The sequence below is a fragment of the Octopus sinensis genome, linkage group LG8 (genome assembly GCF_006345805.1).
Source record: "Octopus sinensis linkage group LG8, ASM634580v1, whole genome shotgun sequence".
Classification (NCBI taxonomy): domain Eukaryota; kingdom Metazoa; phylum Mollusca; class Cephalopoda; order Octopoda; family Octopodidae; genus Octopus; species Octopus sinensis.
The window spans coordinates 45,139,052-45,160,179 of NC_043004.1; the positions used below are offsets into that span (position 1 = coordinate 45,139,052).

Consider the following 21,128-nt stretch of genomic DNA (forward strand, 5'->3'; position numbering starts at 1 on the left):
ATATTTCACTGTGATTTTACCATGAGCAGACATGTTTCCATGGAAGACGAGAAAGAATGACACCACTTGCATGACATTCAGTGTTGAGATGAGGAGGCACACACACACAGACACAAAATTATATATATATATATATATATATATATATATATATATTATATATATATATATATATATATATATATACTGGCAGAAATACCCAGCCCTGCTTGGGTTTTAAAATCACATAGTTATTTTATTGTTTTACTGGTTTCAGTCATGTAACTGCAACCATGCAGGAGCACTGCCATTGGTCGAACAACTTGACCACAGGATTTATTCTTCATAAGCTTAGTACTTATTCTAACAGTATCTTTTGTGGAACTGCTATATTATGGGAACGTAAACATAGCAACATTGGTTGTCAAGCAATGGTGCGGGTTCAAACACACACACACAAATATACACATATATACAACAGTCTTCTTTTAGTTTGCATGTACAAAATCCATTTACAAGGCTTTGGTTGGCCTGAGGCTATAATATGTATATATGCACACACAAACACACACACACACACATATATATATATATATATACACACACACACACACGCACATATATATCCATATATATATATACACACACACACACACATATATATATACACACACACACACACATACATATCCATATACATATATATACACATATCCATATATATACACTACATGGACCCTAAGTAAGCCATGTGCAATGTTTGAATGAAATTGGTTGGATAGTTCTCAAGTTTTAGTGATGCACACATACAGACAGTCAGAGAGACACATTCTCAGTTTTATATATATAGATGTATATTATATGTCACCATGATTTAGCATCTGCTTTCCCTGCTGGCATGGGTTAGATGGTTTGACTGGAATTGGATTTGGCATGGTTTTTATGGCTGGATGCTCTTCCTAACGCCAACCACTCCAGGAGTGTAATGGCTGCTTTGGTCAATTTGCTTGCCCAAGGTGTGATGCTGTTGGACATGAACACAAAACCATGTGGCTGGGAATCAAACTTTTTGGCCACACACACACACACACACACACACATACACACACACACACATATATATATATATATATATAACAAGATAGATGTGTTCTACACCCACAAATCTTCAAGAGTTCAATCAATGTGGTATTAAACACATGTACATGTACATACGCACACACATACACACTCATGCGTACACACACATGCACAGACGAATGCATGCACATTCAAACACACATACACGCAGACACATAGACACATGCACACACATACACACGTATGCTGTATGTATGTTTATATGGGCAGTGTGTGTCCATGTAACTCATCTAATCTATTAAATCCTGACTGTTACTTCACCATGGTATCTGACTGGATACTAGTGAAGCTGTGTAGACACAAAGTGGAAATACAAGTATTGGCTAAGTTTGTCAAATAGCATGTGGCATCACCACCACCATCATCATCATCATCATCATCTTAGGGTTTAGTTAATCCTTGACTCTTGACAGTTTCTTTGAAAATGGTGGAAGAGGTTTATGCTACTGAATGGTATAACAGCAAAATAATCAAAAAGCAAACGAAACAACACAGCCCGCATGTGCACATACATACACACCATACACACACATACAAGAGACATACACCAGTCCTATTGGGGTTACTTTAAAATTATCAGCCATGATGATGATGATGATGATGGAGAAGAAGAAGATATCAATGTTATTTCTGTTTGAGGTGGTTTGTTTGCACAAGAGTCTCCTTTCTAGATTCTCAACAATCTCACCTCACCAGACTCGTTTTATTGTGTCAACATTGACAACTGTAGACCTGCAAAACAAAAATTAGAAAAAGCGACAAAAACCATCAGCACTTGCTCGCTAATGCTGGAGTGTGACTTACACTTGTCCTCACTTCTGTTGCCTTTCTCTCTCTCTTTCTCTTTCTGTTTCATTTCACACTCTTTTTCCCTTTCCTTTCTCCCTTTTTTTTCTGCGTTTTTTTCTCCAGTGTCTTCTTTCTTTGTCATTCTTCATCTCTGTTTATCTTTTCCTTTCTCTCTCTCCTTCCATCATTCCACCTCCCTCCCTCTCTCTCTCTCTCTCTCTCTCTCTCTCTCTTTCTACAAACACACACAGAATTCCAGGTTCAATCTTAATGCGTTGCATTTTAGGCAAGTGATCTTCTATAGTCCTGGGCCAACCAACGCCTCATGAGTAGATTCAGTTGACAAACACTGAAAGAAACCTGTCATACATTCATCTGTGTGTTTGTGTGTGTCTTTTGTCCACCACTTGACAACTGGTATTGGTTTGTTTATGTCCCTGTAACTTAGTGTTTCAACCAAAGACACCAATAAAATAAATATCCTACTTTAAAATGAAGTACTGGGGTCGATTTGTTTGACTAAAACCCTCCAAGGCAGTGCTCCAGCATGGTTCCAGTCCAGTAACTAAAAGAAGTAAAAGATAAAAGATATGTATTTATATAGGAAAAAAAACATTTTTGACAGTGTACTTTATTTTATTTTATTTCATTTCCTTAGAAAATTTGAAGACATGCTATACATCTTAGTAAATAAACTAAGAAGCAATTCCTCCATTACTTCCGACTAACCTTATTATCATTACCTGTATATATTTATTTAAAATCTATAAAAGAAGATAAATCTGTGTGAGGAGATAATTCTGACATTTTAGGCAGGATGTTTCTTTGAAAATACCATATCATGACCTCACCGACTTCTAAATTTTTGTTCACATTTTCTTTTACATTTTTTAACTTCGCTGCTACAGAGCACCATTAGTTTACCTTGTGAGAGATCTGCTGAATAGTGGTGAATTGGCAGAAGCAGTTTGTACAACACAAAATTCCCTGTGGTATTTGTTGTAGCCTCTAGACTCCAAGTTCAAATCTTGCTACAGCTGACTTTACCTTTTACCAGTCAAGTACTGGGGTTGATATAATCACTTAACCACTTTATTCCAAATTGTTCTCTAAATTATAAATAATTATATTATATTGGTGTCATAAGAATGTATAAACTTTAAGAGAGTGTGAAATAATAATTTTTTTATCCATAGACAACACTTGACCATTCTATCCAAAGGTTTTTTTAACCTAATTTTTACACACTGTTATTTACAACTTCATCTGGTTTGAGTTTCACTGTCCTAAAATAGAATTATTTCATGTTCTCTCAATTTTATAAATTAGTATGAAACCAACAACATACAATTCTTGCCAGTTAGAACAAAGTTTCTGAAATGGATAACGAAATTGGTCCAATTGTAGAATATCTGTCATATTTACAGAAGCTATGAATTCAAGCCCCATGAGCAGCCTTTGACTTTTTCAATCCAGAGAGATTTTTAACTCAATAACATGCTATTATTCATAGCTTTATCTGCTTTGTGTTTCATTGTTCCAGAATGAATTATTATCACTCAAGTTTTGGTAGAAGGCTGGCAATTTCAAGGGGGTGAGTTTAGTCACACAGTAAAGTTTATCTGGTTTGTCTTTCATCCCTCCAGGGATGAAAGGCAAACCAGACCTTCAAGAGATTTGAACTAAAAACATCATGTGTCAGAAAAAGTTGCCACTAAAGAATTTGTCTGGCATAATATTTCTGCCAGCTTGCTGCCTTAAATAGAATATTCTTTTTATTATAGTTACAAGGCTTGAAATTTTGGGTAAGAGGGTTGGGATTAGCATTGATCCAACTATTCATCTGCTACTTATTTTATTTGTTGATCCTGAAAGGATAAATGGCAAAGTCAACTTCAGCAGGATTTGAACTCACACTTAACCCTTTAGTGTTCAGATTATTCTATCAAACATAATGCTTAATGATTCCCATTGATTTGAATTAATCATGCATTATCTCATATCTTCAAGATCTTGATGGTGTAATTACCTAATGTAGAATAACATTGTAGGGTAGGTGTGAGAGCCTGGATCTGGTCAGTTTGAACATAAAACAGATTAAACATTTTGGCCGGATATGGCCGGTTTAAATACTAAAGGGTTAAAGTCAAAGGCATTTTGTCCCATTTGTTAACAATTCCACCAGCTTGCATACGTTATGATGATGATTCTTTCAATTATAAGCCGAAGACCTGAAATTTGGGGAAAGGTCTTCATTACATCAACCCAAGTACTTTATCGACTCCTAAAGGATAAAAAGCAAAGTTAACCTCTGCAAAATATGAGCTCAGATATTGAGTAGGAAGAAATAACACTAAGCATTTTGTGTGATTGAGCTAACAATTCTTCTGGTTCTATTATTATATTTTCTCTTCTCTTCTCTCGCTCAAATTAACGCCTCCACACAAATTATAACCTGTCTTTGTAATTTTCCCCTCTCAAAAATACCTCTGTGGCAAATAAAAGATATTATTTAAGTTTCAATTGTTGTTACTATTGCTTGTGAATATGTGTTTATATAATGCCAATACATTATCAGAGGCAGATACTTTTAGACAATAATAATAATAATAAGCAGCAGTGGCAGCAACTAAAGCTAATACATAAGGTAGGCAAAGACACGCACAGACTGTGACATAGGTGAACTACTAAGGACAGTGTCCATTTATGGTCAAGAATAAGAAGACTATGAGAGACATAGAAGGTCAGCAATAAGTGATAAAGTTTTTATAGCAGGCTCATGGCTTGCTTGTATCTATATGTGTGTGTGTGTGTCTGAGTATGTGTGTGTGTGTGCTCATGCACACTTATTCTTGTGTGTCTGCTATGTTTTCGCATAGATGTGCATGTATGTGTGTGGTATATGTCTGGATATAACATATTATGTTACTATATCAGTTAATGTTTGTGTATTTATAAATAGATTGGTATTATAGATTGATAAGAAATCTTTGAGATATATACATATTTGTGTGTGCGTGTGTGTGTGCCTCTCACATTCATATATACGCCATTTATATGTATGTGCGTGTACCTACATGTGTGTGTATATATATGTGTGTGTGTGTTGGAAAGTAAGTCTGAAGGACTAAAAGGCAGGTAGCTGAATGGAGTAATGCACACATACACAGATTGCATTAATGTCAGAATGTGCATAGTAAGTTATACAAGTGAAACTTAATCTATTTCTGTGGCTGCGTGTATGTATGTCTCTGTGTGTATTATATATAAATGTGTGTACATCCACACATCGATGTATAATGTGCTCTGGTTTCTGCTGGACTTTATCTTCTTCAACATTCAAAATGGAGCTTAACTCTTAATCCTTTAAGTAGCTAATGACAAAAGGATTTTCATTGCCATAAAGAGGCTTGCTCACATTTCACAGTCAGTGCTGTATGTAGCTGACTTCTTCTCCATTGACTGCAGCATGTGTTGTTCTGTGCAGTGTGCAGCTCACCAAAAATACATCACTGTCACCACCACTACCATCAGCAGTACCACCACCATCACCAGCAGCAGCACCACCACCATCATTACTACTGCCCCCATCATTTCTGCCTTATTAAGTCACTGGGACACCATGTTGCCCATACCAGTTGCTTCATTTAAATAGTGAGAACAGTTTACTGTTAATAATAATCATAATAATGATAATAATGATTTTGAATTTCGGCACAAGGCCAGTAGTTTCAGGGGAGGGATTAAGTAAATTACATTGACCTCGATGTTCAACTGGTACTTACTTTATCGACCCATAAAGATGAAAGCAAAGTCGACATTGGTGAAATTTGAACTCAAAACGTAAAGACAGACAAAATGCGTCTGAACATTTTGCCTGGTGCGCTATCGATTCTGACAGCTGGCCTCCTTAATAATAATAATAATAATAATAATATAATAATAATAATAATCAGCTTTAATCATCATATCTGCCACTAAAACACCAGCCACCACCCATCTCAAAACATCACAAGTGCCAAGCCAACAGCAGCACCAGATACTATATTTTATAGTTACCTGTAATACTATTCTGTCTGTTGTGTTCTGAATTGCACTCAGGTTTGGGGAGTGGGCAGTGGGAACTTGTTACCACTGATTAATTGACTAGCCTTATCACTATGGCACACACCACCAAACTTTCACCAGCCTGGTCAGCTATCACCACCAGCACCACCACCACTACCACCGATGTATCACCAGCTCTACCAGCATCACCAGCGCCACCGCCTACATTATTCTCATTATTTCTAGCCTTGCAAGGTTTTATAGAATCACTGATTGAACCATCCTCGCACTGCTGATTGTGTGCGTGTGTGCATGTGTGTGTATGTATGTATGCGTGCACACACACACATACACACACATAAATACGTATACATACATGCAGAGAGAGAAAGAGTGGACTTACTGACTGACTTGCATATACAATGAAAGCAAATCCCTGAGCCAAGTATCACCACCACCACCACCACCACCAGTGCCTCTGTAAGATTTATAAGATCGAAGACAGTCAAGATGTGTGTCTTTCCTCATCTAAATGATCTACTGGCTTACAGAAATACTCTTCTCACTTTTAGCATGACTGTCATCGCCACAGCCACTATCCCCAACACCAAGAGCATAGAATTTGGGCTACGAATGAAGTCAGATGAACCTACCAAATTAATGTAGTAGATTATAATAATCACCTGTAATATTATAATTAGTGAATAGTACAGTGTGTCGAATGAGTGACAAAGAAATATCTTATTAGAATTTGGTTAGAACTAAATTGAACTAAAGTATACTTTTTGTGTCGTTCTACATCATCTGCTCATTAATTATTTCTAACATAAGTTTTATGGTCTCATACATCAGGTGTTGGATGTACTTTGCTGTACCAACCTCAGCTCTTGACTGGGTTTATTTGTCTATCTGTAAGAGAGAGAGAGGGAGGGGAGAGAGAGAGAAAATGAAAAAAAAAAGGAATGGAATTTAAAAGCAAACTCAGTCAGATTTAACTCCAACTGTATAGAGCCATACTTTAATAGTGTAAGGTATTTTTGTTTGATGTTCAAATGATTTTGACAATCCCTTTGTCATTTACCATTTGCTTTACAGCTGTTTCTGATTTAGGCACAAGACTAGCAATTTTAGGTTTTGACCTCAACAGGATTTGAACTCAGAATATAAAGAGACCAAACAAATACTGCAAGGCTGTTTTTCAATGCCCTAATGATTCTATCAGTTCACCACCTTGCTTATTAATTATAATAATAATAATAATACTTTCTAATTTACACACAGGCCAGAAATTTTGGTGTGACAAGTTTAGTTAATACCATTGACCACAGTACTCAGAACTTTATTTTATTGCCGATAGGCTAAGTTTACCTTGATAAGATTTGAACTCAGAACATAAAGAGCTGGAACAAATAATGCTAAATATTTCTGCCAGTGTTCTAATGATTCTCCCCGTCTGCCAATTTAATAATAAATGCAAAAATCAGCATATTGCTCAAATATTGCGTAAATGTCTGTCTGACTGATGTCCTTGTTTCAACTTGACAGACAGTACAAATCCCTTTCAATCAACAACATCATGATATTGGATACTGTACAATGTCTTAAATAATAATCTTTTCTACTATAGGGACAAGGCCTGAAATTTGAGGGAGGGAGAGAGTCAATTACATCGCCCCCAGTACTCAACTGTTATCTAATTATTAACCTCGAAAGGATGAAATGCGAAGTTGACCTCAGCAGAACTTAAATTCAGAAGGCGCTGATGGACAACATGCAGCTAATCATTTTGCCTAGCAAGCTAACAATTCTACCAGACTTTTTCTACTATAAGTGCAAGGCCTGAAATTTGGTGGGTGGCAGGTGCTAGTTAATTACAGTGTGACCCCAGAGCTCAGCTGGTACTTTATTTATCCCTGCCTCCACAAAAAGAAAAGGAGGATGAAAGGCAGAGTTAACCTTGGCAACATTTGAACTCAGAATGTAAAGCTGGAGGAAAAGCCTCTGAACATTTTGTCCAGCATGCCAACAAATCTGCCAGCTTGTTGCTTTAAGGATGATAATGATAATAATTCTTTCTACAAGGCCTGTAATATTGGGGGTTAGGTTATAGTCAATTACATCAACCATAGTACTCAACTGGTACATATTCTATTGATCCCAAATGGATGAAAGACAAAGCTGACCGTGGCAGAATTTTAACTCAGACGATAAAACTGGACAAACTGTTTCTAAGCATTTTACCCAACATGCTAACGATTCTGCCAGCTCACTGCCTTAACGGTGGTGGTGATGATGAGGATGATGATGATAAAAGTTGAATTTTATATAGTCCTCAGTGTCTTGAGGTTTGTGGGAGGTAGAGTTGGTGGGTATAAGATGTTGTTGTTGTTGTTTCTCAAGGGGATTTAGGATGATGAGGGTGGTTTAGATTTTGACAATAATGATGATGGTGACTTGCTAACTTATCTCAACGCTCATCCCGTAACTGAAAGCTTCAGGGAATAGATATTATGACTGCTAAATATTAACGTTGGCCCTACTGGGGATTCTACAATGTGGCTTGAACTGTGTAGGTTCATGGCTTTCTGCTATTGTGCACCCTGTATTTGTATGAATCTTTTGGTGTGCATGGAATGTCAGTGGTGTGCTGTGCATGTAGGTGTGTGTACATGTGTGAATGTGCATGTGTTGGTGCTGTATGTGTGTGTGTGCATATGTATATGTGCTGATGTTATATGTATGTATGTATGTGTGTGTATGTATGCTTGTGTATACATATCTTTGTATGATGCCACTTGGTTGTGTGTGAAACACTTCTTTGTGTAAATGTATGTGTGTGTTCCATTGTCTTACCGTGTACAAGTGTTAATATGTTTGTGTGTATAAGTTTTGGTATAGTGTGTTTATGCATGCAAGTGTATGTTATAGTATCAGTTGCATGTAAATGTATATGCATGTTGCTGTTTACCTTACACTCTTTAGATATGTTTATTTGCTTGTGCATCTGCACGTGTGTGTGTGTGTGTGTGTGTGTGTGTGTGTGTGTGTGTACATGTTTACATTTAATAACATGGCTTCTGTAATATGTGTAATTTGTATGTCTTTGTATGTAAATTGGTATGTAAGTATTGTGTGGAGTTTTGTATGTGTACATATTGTAAAGTAAATATGTACTGTGTTATGTGTGTATATGTGTGTGTGTTTATCTGGGCTTTTATGTAGGCTATAGATATTGCCAATGTGATTAGCTACTATATTAGTGTGTGGATATGTATGCACATAGAGAAATGTATGGGTGTATTGTTCATGATACAAAAATTACATCTCCTATATAAATTCTAACACACCAACATATGACTTTACACACATACATATAAATACCTGTGCAGGCATAGATTCACATTCACACAATTGCAGAACATTTTGCAGTACCATACTTAGAACACACACACACGCACACACATACACACACACGCACACACACAGACTTACAGACATATCCACACTCATTGGAAGATGTTAATGAATGATGATGATGATAATAATAATAAACAAGGTGGAGTTAACCAGAAGACTGTTTACAATGTTTTAATGGTGTTCTTGGAGTAATTCTTAGCTGTTCCAGATAGTTTAGTGTTGTGGGAATAGGAGGTAATGTGTAGATTCATAGATGCGTTAATGTGTCTGTGTGGCAGAGTAACTGTTTCCCCATTGGCATTGTTTATCTTAGTAAGGTCTCCTACGTAGTTAATATCTATACTGAAGTCTCAATATAAAAAAAAAGTTTACACTCAAAACATACACTATAAACACACACACACTACTCACACATACACACGTGTGTGTGTGTGTGTATATATATAGATAGGTAGATAGATGTGTGCATAAATGTGTGTGTGAATATGTATACTCACATAAACATACAAACATACATATTAGAAACAGCTTATTCATATTAGAATTAATATATATATATAAGCATATTTCTCTTTCTTTCTCTCTTTGTCACTCTTGCATTTTCTCTCCATGCACACACACAAATATACATATAAATGCACTTGAAGACATCTATATATATTCATATAACACATGCACATACATACACATACATACATACACATATACATACACATATACATACACCCTAGCCCAGGCTTGACAAAACAGGTTGAAATTGTCATATGTATATTTGAATATATATAGGTATGTATCACTTGAAATATGGATGTACATGTATGCACGTATGTATGCATGCATCTATTTATCTGTCTGGTGTTTAATTTCTATATCTGATGAAAGCACCCAGTACATGCTGGAAATCAAGTGACATTAACCCTTTTGTTACAAACCCGGCTGAAACCGGCTTTGGCTCTGAGTACAAATGTCTTGTTTTCATGAGTTTTGAATTAAAATCTCCCACCAAACCTTAGTCACAATTTATGTTCCTAAAACTAGCTGAATGATAACTAAGTTATTTTACTAAATTCTTTGTTATATTTAAAGTAACTGAAAGAAACACAGCACATCTCAAAATAAATACAGTAACAAAAGGGTTAGGAAGAGCATCCATGTGTAGAAATGATGCCAAAGCAAACAGTGGATCACAATGCAGTTCTTGGACCTACAGATCCTGTGAACCATCCAACCCATGCCAGCATAGAACATGGATATTAAAAGATGATGATGATATGCCTTCTATCAAGTCAACATCATTAGTTTCTCTGATAGGCTCTTATCCCTTTAATACTTCTGTCACTTAAACTCTTTGCATTTGCATACCACTCATCAGTCTTTTGCTCATACTACTGTCATCTATGTTTTTTTTTTTTTATATTTTCACTCATACTTTTATCTGTCTTGCTTCTTGTGCCAACCCCCATGTTGCTCCTTTTTCAATCACTCCTTCCTCTTCTTAATTTCATTGTACTATGCTTCTGGTGTGACTGATGACAACAGTGGCTCTCTTCTGTTTACCATTGTTACTAAGAATGCTACTGCAGTTATCCCAACCTTCTCTCCAGCACTTACACATGGCTCACCTACTCCTAGTTTCCTTACTATCACTGCTATCGCACAATCTTCCAGCCCATCTCCAAGCCTATGTTGGGTAGTTACATCGGAAAACTTATGACCAGTACATTCTTACTTCAAACTTCCCTCCTGTATTACTTGTCATCATTTCCTTTCATTCTTTTTGTCATCATGTCTTTCCTTCTTTTTACCCTCACATGATCTGGGTTTCAGTCCTGGTTTTATCTCCTAGATATCTCATTGTGGCTCTCTGTCATTGCTCCATATCCTTGATCTCAATGTCTTCTATTACCACCCTGCCATCACAGTCACATCTTGAATGTGCATAACTATTTCAAAATACTCAGTACTCCTATAACACATCCTGCTATCACATTCTTCTTACTGCAATCATATTTCTGTACATCCCTGTGCTTGAGGAGACCTATTGAGTCAAGTACATAAAAATCAAAAATCAATGGAAATTGTAGTTGTGATCCCAGCGCCGGTGGCACGTAAAAAGCACCATCCAAACGTGGCCGATGCCATTGCCACCTTGACTGGCTTCCGTATTGGTGGCACGTAAAAAGCACCCACTACACTCACGGAATGGTTGATGTTAGGAAGGGCATCTAGCTGTAGAAACACTGCCAGATCAGACTGGAGCCTGGTGCAACCTTCTGGCTTCCCAGATCCTGGTCAAACCGTCCAACCCATGCTAGCATGAAAAACGGACGTTAAACGTTGATGATGATGATGATGATGATTGCTCATGCTTCTTATTCTATTAAACAGGCAGAACATGGCTGTGGAGTTCTTTTAGTTGTGTCAAGAACATCTCTATCTCTGTAGTACTGGTGTCATGAAAAATGAATCCAGTACACTCTGTAACAGGATAGGCTTTGAAGGCCCTTTAGTCTTGTTGAGTACATGACACCTCTCTAGTGCTAGTGCCATGTAAAAGGCATCCATGCACTCTATAATGTGACTGGTGTTAGGGAGGTTTGGTGAAACCCTCTTAAGTATCTGGATGACCAAAACCCCTGAATACAAACTCTGACTATGATAGTGGATGTAAAATAATAATGATACACAACCTCATACATTTATGTGTGTATACATAACTATGTCAATGCTTATATGTATGTATATGCATTTTTGTCTGTGCACACACACACATTCATATGTGTATGTATTTTTCTGTGTGCATGTATATACAAAAAAACCACAAGTTTTGTGACTATAATATATATATATATATATATATATATATATATATATATATATATATATTATATATATATATATACATACATACATACATACATACATACATACATACATACATACATACATACATACATACATTCATACGTATGTACATACATACATATATATATATATGAAGTGTTTTCTGCTATATTTCACAGTTAATATTATGTTTACAATATATTATACAAACACCTATTATCAAATTTGATAATGTGAGGCGGGAAGCTTTATTATTACAGTAGCCACCTAGGGGTTGTATGTATCAACACCTTCACTATTATAACTTCAACAACGACAACATCAGGAATGAATATCATTATTATCAGTACCTGCTGATAATAATGATATTCCTGCTGCTACTAATATCCTAATAAATAAATCTACAATCACTACCATTCCTCTGTATTGCTCCACCACTACAACTTCTACTACTACTACTACCTACCACCATCACCACATGGTGGAGATGGGCGACATTTAGTAGTTGTTTGCATTCAGTAGTAACACATTTACCGATGTAACTAAAGAAAATAAGTGAGTTGTTTTGAATAACAGCGCAGCATAACTCCTAACTAGCTGGGTTGGGTCATTCATTCATTTTTCTAGCTTTTTTTTTATATAGCTTAGTCACCAAATTATGGGCATCTTTCATACCCAACTTTTTGCGGGATCTTTGAGACTGATGAGGGAGAAGTGTAGGAGACCAGTGGCCTATCTCTAATGTCTTTAACAGAGTTGTCTGTGAAAAGTACCTAAGTTCCAGGTAATGGCTTTATGTTGAGTGTATTGATGTGGTCTACCAACCAAAATATTCTTTCCACTATAGGCAGAAGGCCTGAAATCTTGAAGGAGGGTGGGGTTAGTTAATTACATTAATCCCTTTGCTGGACTGGTATTTCTTTTATTGACTCTGAAAGGATGAAAGGCAAAATTCACCTTGGCAGAATTTGAACTCAGAATATTTAGCTGGAAGAAATTCCACTAAGTATTTTGTTCTGCGTGCTAGCAATTTTTCCTGCTCGCTGCCTTTCTACTATCTAAAATATAAGGCCAGTGCTGAGGAAGTCCAGAAAGACTGAAACATATCCTGCACTGTCGCTGTACTTACCAAAGATTAAACCAATCCTCACTCCATATCCTCATTCAAGTTTTAATTTATTTGGACTCTGGTGGTGTGTTTCTTGTCTTTCTAAATCACAATTAGCCAATTTATTTATTCGTGTTCTTCTTTATAAAGATGTAATATTAATTAATTTTCTTGTTTCTTCTTTTTTCTTTTGGTGCAGTTTTTTTCCTATGAACTCTACTTAATTGAATACTTCAGATTTATAAGAAGTCCATTGGGAATAATATATGTGTCTGATAAAGCAGAAATCTTTCTTTCTAGACTGCTGACCATAGCTATATCATCAGATTCTTTACTCTGTGGCAACATTTTTTCATCCTATCCTTGTCACAATCTTTTCATGTTTTCATCATTCCCATAACACAGGCAAACGAACCCCTTGAGGTACATGAGAAATTGTGAGGGTATGTGAAGTTTGGAAAAACATTGGAATTTTAAAGTAACCACATCCAATTGATTGTGATGTGTATATCTAAAAAACATGAGGAGAACATTTTGCTGTTCTTTTCCCCTTATTGTTGTGAACAAGTGTTTCAGCAATTTTAATAGCCAAAATGTTCCATGAAAGGATTATCTATTGAGAATGACATTCTGGTGTCCCTTGCTGAAACTGTTTCTTGAATTGAGTTACTTCTTTAGAAGGAGCCAAGCTTGTCCATCTCATTAAAAATGTAACATAATCCTCTTGTTACCATACTTCTAATGAAATACCCTGATTTTTCATATAATACCCTGATGTTGTTTCAATTAATTTTAAAAATAACGAAGAATTTAGTAAAATAATTTTGTTATTATTAAGCTGCTGTTTGAAACATAAGGTAACATGAAATTTTGATGGGAGGTTTTAGTTTAGATCACTTTAAAGCAGTAAGTTAATTTCATAGCACCAGAAGCAATCTCATGTGGGATGGTATTCAAAGGATTAGATTTAAGGAGATAATTTTTTTTATGAGGGCACACGACTACAAATTTTTGTGTAAGGGAATAATACTTCGCTGGTACTTTATTAACCCCAGAAGTGATCTGAAGTCATTGAATTAGATTAACAGCAAATGATACATGTCAGTTGCTTGTTCTGTGGTGTTCAACCTTTTTATGCTATATCTATCTGTCTCTTTTGTTTGTTTGCCACTTTTATTGTTTAAATTGGTAAGCTGGCAGCCTCATTAGAGTGTTGGACAAAATGCCTTGCATTGTTTCTTCTGCTAAGGTCTTTAGTTCACTTCTTACTCCTGTCAATTTTGCCTTCTGTTCAGAGCCAGTAAAATACAAACACTGCTGGACATGATGAAAAGGTATGCCTGAAGCCCCAGCTGTAACAGCAGAGTGCTGCCCCTTACATCCTCTTACAAATAGATTTACCTAAAACACTAAACTTTTTTTTCATCTAAACTCACATCAGTATATATATGGATTTAAAGCTACTTTGTAACTGATACATTTTCTCTCTCTCTCTGTTGTATCACTGAACCAGAACTGCTAGCTAGTCACAGTTATCAAAAGACTGGTTACCAGCTTACTTTTGTATTTAGTTTGTTACTGGCTGAAGAAATGGGGAAATATCTATTTTATATGGAAATTCTGAGTTCCATCACATCCATCAGAACTGTGTGTGTAGACTATGTGCAATCTATACACATAGCTCTGTTATCCTTTAATTTCCTTAAAATATTTCATTGTGAACTTTAGTATAGACTTAACCCTATTTTTTATAAAGAAACTGCATTCTATCTTGACACATGTGGGCATAACCCTATCGATCTATCTGTCTATCTGACTGGTTGTCTATTTATGTCACATTTATTATTAACCCTTTTGTTACCATTATTTCTGTTGTGATGCTCTATGTTTCTTTCAGTTAATTTTAAATATAAAAAAGAATTTAGTAAGATAACTTAGTTATCATTATGCTAGTGTTAGGAACATAAATTGTGACTAAAGCTTGGTGGAAGATTTTAATTCAGAACTTTTGAAAACGAGACATTTATACTACAGAGCCAGAAGCAGTTTCAGGTGGGTTGATATCAGAAGGGTTAGCAGAATCATTAGAATGCTGGACAAAGTGCCATGCAGTACTACTTCTGACTCTTTGTTTACAGCTCAATTCTTACTAGATCACCTTTGCCTTTAATTCTTCCTGGATTACTAAAATAATGTTCAAGCCTAATACTTGAGTGGTTAACCCTTTTGTTACTGTATTTATTTTAAGATCTTCTGTGTTTCTTTCAGTTACTTTAAATATAACAAAGAATTTAATAAAATAACTTAGTTATCATTCAGCTAGTGTTAGGAACATAAATTGTGACTAAGGTTTGGTGGAAGATTTTAATTCAAAACTCATGAAAACAAGACATTTGTACTCAAAGCCAAAGCTGGTTTCAACCGGGTTGGTAACGAAAGGGTTAATGGTGTGTGTTTATCTCCTTCCCGAACAATTGTTGGCTTTGTACCCAAACTAGAACCCTTTATTGTTTTCGTTTCCCCATTAGCATCACTACTGTTAGCATCACTGCCACAACCTACCAAGGGATCACTGTGCATGTGGATGAATGGCTTAATCTTTTTAAATTTACACTTCTACCTTTTCGAAGAAAAAGATAAAAACAGTTGAAGCCCAAGGTTCACACACACACACACACATGAGAGAGAGAGAGAGAGAGAGAGAGAGAGAAAACAATTTGTTTAAGCTGGAATGTTTCTGTTCTTAGATCTACTAAAAGCTGACTTGGGCCTAAATAACACCAATAATAACAAGGAGCATTACATATCACCGAAAGTCAAGCTTAATCTCTACTATCATTCACTCTCCACCAAACACACATGTACATTATGCACATTCACACATACACTGTCATAAGCACTTCTTCCGATGCCTCTATTTTAGTTGTAGGAAGACCAGATTTCTGCTTCGACACCTTACAAATGTATACAAACAGTATTTTACATGGAAGTGCATGTTGAAAATTTTAACATACAGATGTACATATTTCGCTATGACTGTCAAACTGTCGCTTATGTCTAAATATATTTTCAACATGACTTGACTCAGTGCAATTTGTGTTTTTACTTTAATTCTGGTTTCTTTTCCTTCCTACTTTTACATGTCGTCTCTTACCATCTCAACTTTCTGAACAAGAGCTTAAGCTTGAATCATTGATGACACTTTCACATTGTTTTTCTTTTGAATTAATTGTTAAATTTTGTCTTCTGCATTGTTATTTGTCATAAATTTTGAAATTATATGTGTGTGTGTGTATGCACATACATCCATGCACACATATAATGTGTATGTATTTGTATTTGTATATATGCTTATATTTGTACAAATATTAAAACTCACTTTTGTTCATTTTGGTTTCAGGTGAGTTGCAGAATTTACTGGGAATTATTTGGCTTGTGTACGTATATATTTATATATCTATATCTATGTATGTGTGTATGGTTTTTATATATATATATTTAGATGTATGTGTGTATATATATATGTGTGTGTACACACATAACACACACACACACACACACACACATGTAGAGTTCCCAACTTGAAAGAATCTGAGACCAGGTCAGTGTCAGTATGTTACTTTGAAAAATTGGTATTTCCTTTGCTTTGTTGCAATGTCTCTCATCATTTTAACACACCTGACAGGCAATTTCTCTTTACACTAATGCCGCCATCTTTTTTTCTTTTCCTTTTTTTTTTTTGAAGAATGATTTCATTTGAGAGACAAGGCAAGAATAGGCACAAGTATGCCCTCTTCACCACAACCATCATCATCATCATTATTATTATAAGCACTCTATCATACTTTTGTTGTGTGATCTTTGAAAAGGCAAGAACGAGTGTTTAAATTTATTGCTAGGAAACAAGTATGTCTGTCTGTAGGCAAAGAAATTGTCTTGGATAGAAGAATGCTGTCCTGAATGGTAACTGGGTCTGAAATAGTAGGAGCATTCATAATGCTTTTATTTTGGCAGCTATGAAGTCTTAGTACTTAGAGAGAGAGAGAGAGAGAGAGAGAGAGAGAGGGGGGGAAGGAAGGAAGGATAATGATGGAAGGATGGAGAAATGGATTTAGTTTCAACAATGGAATGGTGCCTTTACCTGGAAGGTATAAATGTTATAAATGAAGTAGTTTTAAATGAGAATGAAGAAGTCTGAGAATTGGTGCTGCAAAAATGTAAACCATTATGTTGGCTAAGAAAGAGAAACAAAATGGAAAAAAGAGAGAGACAGAGAGAGAGAGAGTATTGTATGTACACGCAGAGGTTAATTTTTACAGATAACAATTAACACACTTAAGAATAATGTCAGCTATTTCCAGGTATCTTTTTAGAGTTTACAGTGAGTGCATGGCACCATAGTTCAATTCAGAAAATAATCAATCCACTCATATAGGTTTGGTAATGCAAACAAGAAAAATAGAACTGAGCACATGTGTTTTTTGTCAATAATCAGCAGAAGTTACAGAGTGAGTTAAGGGCCAAAAGTTTAGTGTGTTGGCATTTATTGAAGAAACCGTTGGCCCTTAAGTCAATTTGTAAATTCTGCTGATTATGAATAAAATACACACACACACACACACGTACACACACACACATACATACACATGCACACATGTAGAAATTTATTTTTACACATGAAGCTATAAATACTTTCTATTATAGTCACAGGTCCTGAAATTTCCAGCTGCTAGTTGATTGCATTGACTCAAGTTCTCAGCTGGTCCTTATTTCATGGACCTGGAAAGGATGAAATGCAAAGTTGATTTCAGTGGAATTTAAACTCAGAATGTAAAAATGGATGTAAAGATGTTGTTAAGCTTTGTCTACTGTTGAGTTCCACTAATAAAAATTATTTATTTCATGTCTCAAAGTTTCTAAGTTCTTATGATTTAAACTATAAAGCTATATGAGTAACAATTGTGTGGACAACAAAAAACCTGGCTGATGACAGTCAAGGCTGATCTGGAACCCAACCTTGGCCCCATATCTACGGCGTTCGCTGCTGGAATAAGGAGTGGTTGGAGATCACGCGGTCATTAGCCTCAAATCGCCAGGCCTGGTCGGCGTTTGTGAGAGATGCAGCATTGAGGATGAATGAAACCAGCTCAACCAACCCCAGGTGAATGCTGTAAGAAGAAGAAGAACAACAACAACAATAATTGTGTACGACTGCAGGTGAATTTACAACTAATAGATTCCAAATCATCTTTATGAAGTGGCTATACTGAGAACTGATTCACCTTTTAGTGCTGAAAATTTCTGCTTCATTAGATCCAGGATTTGATGCAGTTTGTTTCTGCTATTAATATCAATATAGTTGAGTGCTGTTCATCCTCTTTTAAGGCACAGAAGTCTCCAAAATATAACATCCAATATTGCATGGTGTTCATTACAATAGCAGTAGTCCTGTGTTGAGCAACAATAGTAGAGATGGAGTAGAATCTCTCTTCTAAACCTCCTCTTTGGTCTTGTGCTCATTTAATGAAATGTTTTGAGTGATGTTTACTATGTGGTGTTTTGTTGTTGCTTGTATTATTTTTGTTTTTGTTTCCAGTGTTCTTTGAAGGGTTTAAACATTTGTTTTTCCCTTCTGTGTAATTCAAAGCTTTAAAAATTTGTTATAAATGAATTAAGATGTTGAGGCATGGCTGTGTCATGAAGAAGTTTGTTTTCCTACCACATAGTTTCAGATTCAGTAACATTGTGTGGCACATTGGGCAAGACTGTCTCTATTATAGCCCTGGGCTATTCAAAGCCCTCTGACTAAATTTGGTACAGAGAAACTGAAAGAAGCTTTACATATAAATATTTAAAGTTTTAAAGTCACATTGAATATGACAGGCACCAATCTGATATATTCTATTTTTTACTTGTTTCAGCGGTTGGACTTCAGCCATGCTGGGCATGCCATGAAGGGTTTAATTGAATAAATGAACCCCAGATCTTTTTCTTTTCTTAAGTTTGCTACTTAGCCTATTGATCTTGTTTGTCCAAAGTTCTAACTAATGGAGGCATGAGAACACACTCACACAGAAGGTCCTTTGCACAGTTTTCTTCTCCTGAATCTATTCACAAGGCATTGGTCAACGTGGGTCTAGCATAGAAGCTACTAGCCCAAAGTGTCACACAGTGCGACTCAACATCAAATCACATGGTTACAAAGTGAGCTTCTTAATTACATAGCTATAGAAGAAAAAAATTTGAAGGAAAAATGCAATAAATAAACTTACACTGATGGAAATGAGATCGTATAAATGATGTGCTTTATGGAAAAATTGGTAACACAGTGATTTGGCAATGATAAATACCTGGTTATGACCCTGTCATGGGGGCATGTTTCACTTTTCTGTCTTAAATTGATATTTTCTGACTTGGATCCTTTTAATAACAACTGACTGGAGACTAAACCTGTTTTTTTGATTTGATATAAAATTCATCTTTTAAAGTGATTATATCTACATTAAAAACTTACATCATTATTTTATGCAGCATCTTTCGGTTAAGTTACATTCCAAACACCAGATTAATGGTGACAAGGTTAGAGATGTTATTAAATACCAAATTGATTATGACACTATTACTTATTTTACTATGTTTCACCAAAATTCCTAATTATTTTCAAAAATTAATAGAAAATTATTTGAAATATGTTCGTGCATGCTAGTGGTAAAATATCTTTGAGGTTCAAGTATGGCTGTACATTTAAGAAGTTCAGTACTTAGCCATGTGGTCTCAGGTTCAGTCCTACTGCACAGAACCTGCAGCAAGTGCTTTCTTCTGCAATCCCAGGCTGACCAAAGATGTGCAAGTTTGTGAATTCATCATCATCATCAGAAGCATCATCATACACACACACACATTTTTATTGTGTTTTATATCTTTCCTTTACTTTATTGTACTCTATGTCCACCAGTATTTTTTGCACCCACTTAGAGTCAATATACCTTTGTTTATAATTTTAATGATTAGATTATATAGGCGTAGGAGTGGCTGTGTGATAAGTAGCTTGTTTACCAACCACATGGTTCCGGGTTCAGTCCCACTGTGTGGCACCTTGGGCAAGTGTCTTCTACTATAGCCTCGGGCCGACCAAAGCCTTGTGAGAGGATTTGGTAGCCGGAAACTGAAAGAAGCCCGTTGTATATATGTATATATATATATATATATATATATTATATATATATATATATATATATATATATATATATATATATATGTGTGTGTGTGTGTGTATATGTTTATGTGTCTGTGTTTGTACCCCCAACATCGCTTGACAACCGATGCTGGTGTGTTTACGTCTCCGTAACTTAGCGATTCGGCAAAAGAGACCGATAGAATAAGTACTAGGCTTAAAAAGAATAAGTCCTGGGGTCAATTTGCTCGACTAAAGGCGGTGCTCCAGCATGGCCACAGTCAAATGACTGAAACAAGTAAAAGAGAAAAGTGAAGATTTAATTAGTATTCCTCTCTTATCTTAGGGTATTTGTTTTTGCTTTTTAGGCATAGTTAGTAAATTGCTTGAATCAAGGTAACTTTTCTCATATTACCAATCTGCCTGTGGACCCAGTATTAATTGTACCCATTAGTGCCATTATATTCTTTTAAATTGTTTTATAATAATGGGAACTCTATACATTAATGACTATGTAATGCTTATGAAGCGTACTTAGGACACTGTTGACAACTAGGATGTTTCATTAGTTGACATTATTTCAGCTTGTGACTTGGCCTTAAATATTATCCGCCTAATTGTAAGTGCCAT

At 35.7% G+C, this 21,128-nt stretch overlaps 1 protein-coding gene across 11 annotated transcripts in view; it reads left to right on the top strand.

The window, feature by feature from the left end:
- Positions 1-21,128, top strand: part of LOC115215131 (zinc finger CCCH domain-containing protein 10-like) — a 608,296-nt gene that overhangs the window by 216,204 nt on the left and 370,964 nt on the right. For 3 of the 11 annotated variants that reach the window (XR_005000356.1, XR_003881950.2, XR_005000357.1), the window contains one exon: positions 16,725-16,761. The exons of 7 other annotated variants lie outside the window; for them this stretch is intronic. The gene's annotated coding sequence lies outside the window, so the exon portion shown is untranslated. Of the gene's footprint in view, positions 1-16,724; positions 16,762-16,904; positions 16,926-21,128 lie in introns of those variants that run through there. One more of the 11 variants, XR_005000362.1, reaches the window with a different exon arrangement.